Source organism: Mixophyes fleayi, chromosome 6 (assembly GCF_038048845.1).
Source record: "Mixophyes fleayi isolate aMixFle1 chromosome 6, aMixFle1.hap1, whole genome shotgun sequence".
Lineage (NCBI taxonomy): Eukaryota > Metazoa > Chordata > Amphibia > Anura > Limnodynastidae > Mixophyes > Mixophyes fleayi.
In genome coordinates, this window is record NC_134407.1 from 85,542,898 (window position 1) to 85,554,168 (window position 11,271).

Consider the following 11,271-nt stretch of genomic DNA (forward strand, 5'->3'; position numbering starts at 1 on the left):
TGGGAATGAATCCACATCTTTATCATACCCTACTGTCACTTTCACTTTGAGTTACCCACTAAATTTAATTAAATTCACTTAGGTTAAGACTATTTGTCGGTACCGTCCTATATTTTCATTGACTGAAGTGAGCACATACACTGTACTTGGATATTTGTTGATCTCAGTGCTACTGTGTACAGTTCTAACCTTTAAGTGCCTTTGTAATACAGATACCAACATTCTATACTGGTCTGTGTTGTGGTAGAAAAAGATACTTCATATCATTATATGATATTCTGTGACAAGGTGGGATACGAATTAGTGATGACAATAATTCCGACAAGAGAGATGTAGACAGTACAATGGTGATAGCTGTTACAGCGACATGTAGTAAATGTAGACTTACAGAGAAAGTGAAAGTAAAGATTTGCGACCTCACTGAAAGCCGGAAGTTTAATTCTCCTAACTTAAGTTTATAGAAAAGCTAAAATAAAAACTGTAGGGGTTGTTTTTATGAACACTATTAACTTAACAAGCAATAATGTTTATAAGACAGACCCCTACGCTTTTCATTTTAGCTTTTGTAATAACAGTTGTACCTTATCTTGGAGGTGGTGGTCGTATCGGACCTCCTTAAGACCAGGAATCTCACTGTCGGAAAGTTACGTTGAGGAAAATTAACTTCCTGTTTACTTTCAATTTCTCTGTAAGTCTACAATTACTACATGTCGCTATAACAGCTATCGCCATTGTACTGTCTACATCTCTCTTGTCGGAATTATGGTGTTCGGCAAGATGACTATCACCGCTGTGACAGGAGGGTCCAGCCATTGCCTTTGATGCATGACACTTTTAAATAATGTTTGTTTTGGGACCGTGTGCATGGAGAAATATACTACAGAAATATACTCTATTACCATCAATCAAATGCGCTAAAAAATGTCAGCTGTTTCATTATTTTTCACAGCAACACAATTAAAACATTTTTTGATTACACTAATGTTTTTAAAAACTTAGTATTCCTGTGACTGAAGTTTCATTGGCCTACAGGACAAACCTGAAGCTTTGTTTCCTGTAAAGTGCAAAAAAGTAAGACAAGACAACCAGCTTGGGTGAAAGCCAATCCCATAGTTTATTAACTCTGAAGGCATAAGGGTTATGGGTGACACAAAGAGGACTTGTAGGCCTACGTAAACTCGGATCATTGCCTAATAAAGGATTTGCTTGTTCAATCCCATTTGGGAGGCTGCTCAAAAATATATGCCTATGTCTTTCAGGTGCACCATAACCCCTAAGAATACTACCATTGTTACCCTGCACATGCAGTGCAGGAATGCCACACCTCCATTGGAATTTATAAACTATAAAATTATAGTATTTAATACTCTTCTATAATGAACACATCCTTGGATTCTTGTTGACTTGGGCATTGTGTGCCTGCTTATCCACATTCCCAACCAAGTCTAAAATACAGATATGCCAAGTACATATATTTTATATAGTTATGACCAAATAGGTGCATTTTATATACTTGTGCCAATTTAGGTGATCCCAATGACTGGTGAATGTGTTTGGACATGTGGCCTTGATTTTAGGTGCTCTCTGTTTAAACCCATTCAGACTATTTTCTGACGCCTAGGCAACATGTTGTGCGTGCATTTCTTGTGTTTCAGTATTAGCCCATCTGGCCTTCTGATTCTGACCCATATTATTCCAGACCTGGTTGTTTGCTTGTGACTCTGAACTCAGCTTGTTTAACATTTCTGAATCTGTTCTGCCTGCGCTCACTTTGGACTGTATTAACAAAATTTCTGTTTTCTTTACTCTTTACAGTAAACTTCTGCCAAGGCTAACTCTAGGGGCCCCGCTACAAAGTCCATCGCTCCCTTGTGGGTGAAAACAGAAATTCTGATAGGTAGTGATGTAGCTTGTGTCAATCCCTATCAGCACAATGGGTCCATGTCCTAGATGTTTTATTACATCGCTTAGTGCATTTAATTGCATCTGTCATAATCTCAAACGATACCAAAACTATTCTATGAAACAAGGCCAACAAATTTTAAAAATCAAACCTAATAAACCCAATTAGTTCTAACAATCAGACTGAACACGGGTCACATTCCACCGCATGGACCCTTAATGTTGTTGTTCAACTCCATGACTTCTGGGTATATCTGAAACCATTTCAAGCCATAAATGCCTGATCAAATCTCAGCCTAAACCAAAAAACACTACCTAAAATATAGGTGAACTGGAACTTGTTGGTGTTCTTGTGGCAGAAGAAGGCAGACATGCGTGCAAACAGACAAGCTTCATTAACCATATTTAAAATGATGACCAGCACAATTTTTCAGAGGGACAGTTTGGTTGTGCTTAAATAGTTTTTGCACAAATTGATGTTTTCCCCAGAAAAGTCAACAAACTTAACAAGAAGGTCTCCCAGGCACTTATTGGTCAAGGCAATAAAGTAGTTAATCCTAAAAGTACTTAAGAAGCTAAAAAATAGACAGTGAGAAATAGAAATTTTAGGAAACTAGCAGATAAACTGTTTAATAGCAACCATCCAATCAAAATAGCTGAAGAAAAAAACAAGAACAAAGTCTAGACCAGTGATTGTCAACAGCTGTCCTAGGGCCGCATTTGGCCCTCCGAGCCTTCACCTGAGGCACACAGCTCTTTCCAGTTTTATTGTGAGAGCTTTCCTGTTTTATTGTTGTAGCATGTTTAAAGCACTTGTTTAAAATGCTTGAAGATATGTTATTACAGATGGGTGTCCTTTTCTTTGATTAAGAGAACTTTTACTTTTAACGTATTTTTTATTTATTACTGAAATTAAGGGTAATGTGCACCCCTTTTAAAGTTTAGAGGATGGCACCACATGGTCCCTGAAAAGTAACAGGTTGCCTCTCACTGGTCAACACTAATGCTACTGCTGCTGCAACATGGGAAAAAGCCCAGCAAAGACACCAGTTTTCAGCATGCCTTACAAGTAGGGGGAAATTCAGATGCATGAACCATATCTACAAGATGTGAGAAATTGTTGTCCACAAAAAGGCAAAACAGGTCCATGTCTTGTCTCCTATGAACAGTTGCCAGAAATCCAGCCGCTGGAAGGGATAGGGCATAGTGGCAATCGACTCTCAAGCTGCCAGCAGAGTAGCGCCAGTGGAGCTAGCCAAAAGAAAACAGTGCTGAAAGGGCAAAAAAATTGGATATTTGTAGACTTAAATCATTTAACCTCAGCATAGGAGAGGGGAAAGACAGAAACAGCGAAGACCTTGGGCCCGATTCATCAAGGTACGCAAACGCATACGTATGCGGATAATCTGCTAGTCGTCTCTGCGCATGCGTGAAAACAGGACTTGAGCAGCGGAAAGCACATCATATGCTGCTCAAACACAGCAGATATGGCACTCAAAGGCAACTTAAACGCGAACTCCATCGCAAATAAATTTGAGATGGTGTTGCGATGGTGCTTCACCACTTGAGTCGAAAGGGGTGGAAATGGGAGGAGAGTAGGTGCGGACTGGCCGGAGATGAGAGATCACTTGAGTAAAGTAGGCGTTATGCTTTTTAACTTGAGAACAGTAGGCGTTCCCTCTGTGCAGTTAAGGGAAACTGACGTCACTCCTGTCTCAAATCCTTGACAAAAGTTAAGGAACCAGGGTCATGTTTAAGTCCAAAACAGGTAGCTAAAACAACTATTAAACGCCTTTAGAAGCATACTTTGCATATAAAAACCACAACCAAGTATGCAAGAGAAACATACATATTAATACAGACATTTTTTAGATTTTTTTTTTTTTTAAATTACATTTATTTGTATACATACATATATTATATGTATTAAATGTTCCATTACTGTGTTTGTGTAAAAGAAGCCTCTTTTCCTTACAGACACCTTTCAAATAAATGCTACTGCCAAATGTAAAATGTTTAATGATATTTTGACCCTTGGTGTTAAAATCGGAATTGATGGAATACGGAATGGTGGCATTAGCTATCTTCATATAGCGCCCTCTGCTACTTACTGGGTCTTCAGTAAAGAGGCCTGGCTTTTATAGGAGTCTACACTGCAGTTCGGTATGCTAGGCAGATATCTTCTGTACTATCACTCCCTATCCATTCCGGGTGCCGGAATGGAGTGCAGCGTGCATGGTAAAAAAATTTTTACTAGCACTAACAATCAACGTTGCCATAAATATTGTTTTTAAATCTATTTAGAATTACAACAACCACCCTTATAATTACTGTTAATGTCAAATGGCTAATGTGACAGTTGTTGATGGTGCTTTTGCATTAAAAACCACTATGAATCGAAATAATAAATTACATTTTTGCGAATTACACGCATGATTTATGCGACTTTAACCAAAGCATAATATGACCCCAGGAACACTTTTAATATCAACACAAATATGGCAAAGATATTAATGATCCCTCAGAGACAAGAGCATTGGTGAGGACTTGATCTCAGGCTTGCAAGGTAGAATAGCTAACTGCTATGCCAATGTACAAGTGATGAAAACAACATGTCAAGGAAATGTAATAGAACTAAAAGCTGACCACCTACTTCAATCATAAGTTGTTTTTCATAAAACTTTGTTAAAAAGGCCAACACTTAGAAATATCAAACACATACAGATTTGGTACATGTAGAGTGAAAATGTCTGCATATTGAAATGTAGGCAAGTATATTAATACAAACCAAAAGTATAATAATATTGCTAGCACTTCCAATTATTCCTTTTTCGCTAAGGATTTTTTGGACACTTAGGTTTTTTTTACTTTTGACAGTAGAGATATCCTATGTCTTTGCAATCAAGTAATTTGGACCAACTGCTTTTCTCTGTTGTAGCTGACCACACTGTTCCACATGCCATATTACACACCAAAATATACTAAAGCACTCTTAGATAAATGACAGAGTGTAATACATACACTGGAACATGGAAATAGACAAAGTTAAGCCACGTACAGGCATCATTCGGGGTTCAAATTTTTTTTTTTTTTTTATAAACGTTTTATTTTTGCAAGGTCATGAGAACAGCATAGGACAAATGACAAAGTGCATACTGATAGCATAAGTATACAGGAGGAAACCATATCAGCCATCAGCATGAAACATAAGAGGATACTAAGTCAACCAGTCTAACAATTTTAGTAATGACAGATGACCTAAGGTTTTATAGAAAGAGGAAGAAAGAGAGAGAATACATAGAGGAGGAAAGGAGAGAGAAGTGAAAGAGAAGAGGAGAGAAGGGAAGGAGTGAGTGACTAGATCCATTGTTAGTTGGAAAAAGATCCAAGAAGAAGAATGAGGTTTTAAAGCGGAGTTAAATAAAGGGTGGGCAGGCCTGGAAGAAGGATAACCATGGGTCCCAAACCCTGGAGAAGGCTCCGGAGGAGTTTCGGATAATACTGGTCATGTATTCCATCCGTTCAATCTGCCAAATTCTGTTGATTATGGACTGCATGGAAGGAGGGGATTGCGAACGCCAGTCTGCCGCTATTTGGTAGGTAGCTGCCGAAACAATATGTCTAATCAATTTGTTCTCATGTCGGGATGCCGAGGGAGCCCCCATAGGGAGAAGAAAAATTTTTGGCTCCAGGGGAATATCCACCAGGAGAATTGAATTAATCAGGCCTCTTATCTGGATCCAGAAGCCTGTCAATTTTGGGCACGACCACCATATGTGGAGAAATGTGCCTTCATGGGAGCACCCTCGCCAGCACCGATCAGATGAATCAGGATGGATTTTGCAAAGACGCGAGGGCACATAGTACCACCGATAAAGCATCTTATAAACATTCTCTTTAATTCTTACGCAGATGGAACTAGAGGCGGCGTTCTCGTAAATTTCAGACCATTCCTCTTCCAGTAGCTCTTCTCCAAGGTCCCGTTCCCAGGCTAGTTCATGGGGGGGTCTAAGAGAAGAAGAAGGGGAAGCAAGTTCGTGGTAAAGCATTGATATCAGACCTTTGGTTGAAGATTGGCGTAGACAGAGGGCTTCGAAGGTGGAGAGAGGTCGGGCTAGCAGGCGATCTTTAGCAACACTATGGAAATGGCGAAGTTGCAAGAACTGATAAAAGTGCTTTGAGGGAATGTGGATCTGTGATTGAATTTCAGAAAACTGAGGAAAAGTTACTGAGGTGGATAAGTGATTGAGGTAGATGACTCCCCGCGAATACCATAGCTGGAATGAGTTATGATGTAGTCCGGGAGGAAATTCCGGAGAGTTGAATAGCGGAACAACCGGAGAGGGATGGGGAGATAAGGCAAATTTTTGGGATGATGAGTCCCAGATAGATAATGTGTGTGAGACTATTGGGTGAGATAACAGACGTTTGGGGCGACGAGGCCTCGGGACCCATAGGAGAGAGGATAAGGAAAGCAGTCCCAGACCCTCTGCCTCAATTTTAGACCAAACTCTGGCTTCCGTCCGACCAGACCATAGGACACACTGAGCAAGTTGAGCGGAGAGGTAGTATCTTTGAAAATCAGGAATCCCCAGACCTCCCCCCCGCGGGGACCTCTGAAGAACCTTAAGTCGGACCCGGGGTCGTCTGCCCGACCAGACAAATCTGGAGACATGGAATTGTAGGAATTTAAAAACATATGGCGGTATGCGGATGGGGAGAGTCTGAAAGAAGTAGAGCAGCCTAGGGAGGATATTCATTTTGACGGCATTAATGCGTCCAAGCCAGGAGATATAGAGCTGTGACCACAATGTAAGGTCTATTTTGATTTGATCGAGTAGGTGAGGAAAATTGGCTTGAAATAGATGTCGATAGTGCTTTGTGATGGAAACACCCAAGTATTTAATTTTGCGGCGACCCCAGTGAAAAGGGAAGGAGCGTTCTAATAATAACTTGTCTGTAGCTGATATATTAAAGTCTAGAACCTCCGTCTTATCTGGATTGATCTTGTAGCCCGAGAAATAGCCATAGAGATCTAGTTCCTCTAGGAGGGGGGGTACCGACGTTTTGGGATTAGTGATAGTGAGCAGAACATCGTCTACATATAGGGCAATCTTATGGGTAGAGGGGCCCACCTGTATGCCAGATATCTCATGATTGTTACGAATTCTGGCGGCTAATGGCTCGATGACTAGAGCAAATATCAGTGGGGAGAGGGGGCATCCTTGACGAGTGCCGTTCGTGATCAAAAAGGGCATCGAGGTCAGACCATTAGCGGAAACAGTAGCTGACGGAGATCGGTAGAGGGCCAAAATACCTGTCAGGAATTTGTCTGTGAATCCCACTGCTCGAAGCACACCCTCCATAAATGACCAGGAGATGCGATCGAACGCCTTTTCGGCGTCGAGCGCCATGAAGAGAGAGGATAGATTATCATTGTTTATCGTGTGGATTAGATCAATAATCCTTCTGGTATTATCGGGGGCTTGGCGCCCTGGAATAAAGCCCACCTGGTCAGGATGGATGAGGGCTGGAAGGAGTGGATTCAACCTAGAGGCCAAGATTTTTGCAAATAATTTTAGGTCAACATTTAGTAACGAGATGGGCCTGTAACTAGCTCAAAGAGAGGGGTCTTTTCCCGGTTTGGGAATTACAATTATATTAGCTCTGGTGGTGGCGGAGTCGAAGGGAGCCCCCCCTAGCACTTCATTGAAAAATTTTGTCAGGTGAGGACCGAGGACCGAGGCAAACTTTTTATAGTACTGGGGGGTGAGGCCGTCCGGGCCGGGAGCTGAGGAGGATTTCAGGGACTTAACTGCTGTCAATACCTCCGATAGAGTAATGTCTTCATTCAAGACAGATTGTTGTGTGTTAGTAATTTTAGGGATGGGTGTCGATAAAAGGTAATCGGACAGGGTGGGAGGCTGGGGGTCCCGACGAGGGGAGGGAGCATCGAGGTTATAGAGGGAAGAATAGAAGTCCCTGAATTCTCTAACTATCCCTGTTGGGTCATAAGTTACATCTCCAGAAGGAGACTGTCGAATTTTATCAATATGTTGCAAGGCTATTTTTTTCCGGAGCTTTCTAGCTAATACGGAATCAGCTTTATCCGCCTTATCATAATACCGTTGTTGGAGCTTCTGCATCGTGACAGCTGCTCTACGGGAGAGGATGGTATTTAGTTGGCCCTTCATTGACGCAATCTTGGGAAGTAGGGTCGGGTCGTGGTGAGTTTGATGCTGAGTAAGGAGTGAAGCTAACCCACTTTCCATGGATAAGATTTCCTCAGCTGCTTTCTTTCTAGCTGCAGCTGATTGACTAATTAATTGGCCTCGGATGGTAGCCTTGTGAGCCTCCCAAACAATACCGGGGGCAACATCAGGGGTTGAATTTTCCTGAAAGTAATTGGTAATGGAGGTCTTAATGTCTAGGCAGATAGATCTATTAAGTAAAAGTGCGTCGTCTAGGCGCCATCTACTGCGCTGGGGGGGGGGCGGTTTGAGGAGATCTAGTACGAGGGAAACACCCGAATGGTCTGTCCAAGAGAGGGGGGTAATGTCTGCCCGCGTCACATGATGAGTGAGTGAGTGTGAGATGTGTAACATATCTATGCGCGTGTATAGTTGATGTGGGGCTGAGAAGTGAGTATAATCCTTGGCGTCTGAGTTACATAGTCTCCAGGAGTCATATAAATGATGGTGTATAAGGAGTGTGGACAAGGTGGCGGATTCAGAGGAGGAGGAAATACCCCGCCGAGGAGAGGAGGGGGGAGACCTATCGAGAGCCGGGTCGAGAGTAACGTTAAAGTCACCTCCCATGATAACATGGCCCTGCGCCAACCGCTCAATTTGCTTAAAGAGCTTTGTAAAGAAAGGCTTTTGCCTCTGATTCGGGGCATAAACTGAGACCAGAGTGACGGGAGTAGACCGGAGAGTGCCGCTCACCAAAAGAAAGCGGCCTTCTGGGTCAGCATGGGTCTTGGAGTGAAGAAAGAGGACTTTACTATGGATTAAAACAGCAACGCCCCGTTTCTTGCAGTCTGCAGAGGCAAAGAAGGTCTGGGAAAATTGCTTACCCTGGAGCCGAGTATGGACACCTGTGAGATGAGTCTCCTGAAGAAGAACAATGTCTGCGTTTTCTCTCCTACAGGCACCCAAGAGAATCGTACATTTATGAGGAGAGTTGAGGCCATTCACGTTGACGGAAAAAATCTTCAAAGCCATTGCAGTCGCGAGGAGCCAAAGTCTGGAAATAGGTCTAAACAGTTAGATAGGGAACAAAACCTGTTAGTTTGTGGATGGAACAGACGTTTGAAGAGCCAATTAGAGAGTGGATCAAAGTCACAAGAAGAAGAGAAAAGAGATAGAAAAAGAAGAAGCCCAATTGGGCGAAAACACTGAGTAAAAGGAATCCTAAGCGGATTCAAAGACATTATTATAAGCTAGAGCGCAGTAAAATTAACAATGTCAAAGGGTGCACGGGGGGGTGGTCCTTAGGCTCGCACGGCATCGACAGCCGCCAGAGCCTCGGGAGACCCACAAATAGAGTACATTAATTGAAAAATTCAAAATCAAACCATGGAACGGTGTGCAAGGTAAATAAAACTTGTACAGTAAATATTTATAACAGTTTAAGGAAGAAAAAAAAAAAAAAAGGGGGGGGGTTAGGGAAGTAGAGGGGGGAGGGAAGGGAAGGTAGGAAAGAGGGGAGAGGGAGGAGGAAGGGACACGGGAAAGGCAAGCTGCTCCCCCTTCCAACAGCAGGGAAAAGGCCACATTACAAACAGCCATAATATTACATAATGAGAAGAAGCGTGAGGGGTCTGGAGGCCAGCAATAGAACTATTGGTAGAAACAAGAAAAAGAGCAACCACCAAAACAAAAAGCAATAAAACATATTATGTATACTACTTGAGAGTGTAGGGTAGTAACCGCTACCAACTGACGATGAAAGTCCCCCTAAAAACAAGGGAGAGTTAAAACAGGAAGAAAACAAAAACAGACACAGATAGGACCATTAGTGCAACAATAAACAAATCAGGGAGGATCTGCATCCCGCGGACGTCGTCTCGAAGACCGGGACCAATCAGGCTGAGGAAGCGCCGGGCGCTGGGTCTGGGAGTAGCCTGAGGGGCTGACGGCTCGGGAAGAATGCTTAGCTTATCCAAGAGGCTCTGACCCTGTTCCAGCGATTTGACAAAGTGGGAGGAGTTGTCAGCAAATACTTGAAGCTGGAAAGGGAAGCACCAGCGGTAGCGGAGGTTGTGTTGTCGAAGAATCCTAGTGACTGGCTGAAGATCCCTCCGCTTTTGTATCGTGGAAGGAGCCAAGTCCTGGAATAGCTGGATGTCCATGTCCCGAAATGTAATTACTGGTCGGTCCCTGGTAGCGGAAAGAATACGATCTCTGGTCCGGAAATAATGTAGACGGACAATGATATCCCGAGGAGGTTGGCTGTTTGGGGGTTTGGCTCTCAGGGCACGGTGAGCCCGATCCAAAAGACAGTCAGTCTCAGAGATGTCTGGGAGGAGGTGAAGAAAGAGGGCCATGAGGAAGGCTTGAAGGTCTGCGTTACCGATTTCCTCAGGCACATTTCTGATGCGGACATTATTACGGCGAGATCGGTTCTCAGAATCCTCTTGCTTCTCTTTCAAGATTTCAACTTCGTCACGGAGGCGGGAGAGTTCCTTATCAGTTGCAGAGTTGGATCGGCAAATGTCGTCAGTTTTTGATTCTAGGGCGTCTGTCCTGTTTCCCAGCGCGTTCAACTCTGTTCTGAGCTCGCTGACCACTTTTGTCATTTCCTGATAGAAAGTAGTTTTCACCCCCTCCAAGAGACTGGTCATTACCGCTTGAATCTGAGGGTCAAGTTCAACTTCAGACGATGAAGATCCCGACGCCCCCTGGCGATCAGCTTGTGGAGAGGGGGGCTTCGCTTTTGATCCAAAGAAATTTGCAGAGGTTCCTGCTGTCACTTTCTTTGGTTTGGAAGCCATGGTGCCCTCAGGCGAGCCGATCTGGCCGTTGGATGGGATAACAAGGCCAAGGTCAGGTAAAGAGAGGGAGAGGGAAAGGAGGGTGCACACCGAACTCGGTTCAGTTGAGAGGGGTCCTACCCGGGATCGGGCAGCATAGTAAAGTTCACATACTAGCCGTGGGTGTAATGATGAACAGACGAATCAAGGCACTTGAAAGGCTGGTTTCGAATAATAATCAACCGGTCACGGGCAATAATAATGGTAGAGAGCGTTTTGCTCGTATGGGGTTTGACTCCAAGAGGGCACTCTGAGGATACGACTGGTCACCACATCCGTCAGGATTAGATCTCACAAGGACAGTCAATATATTTGGGTGCACGTAGAAACTGTAG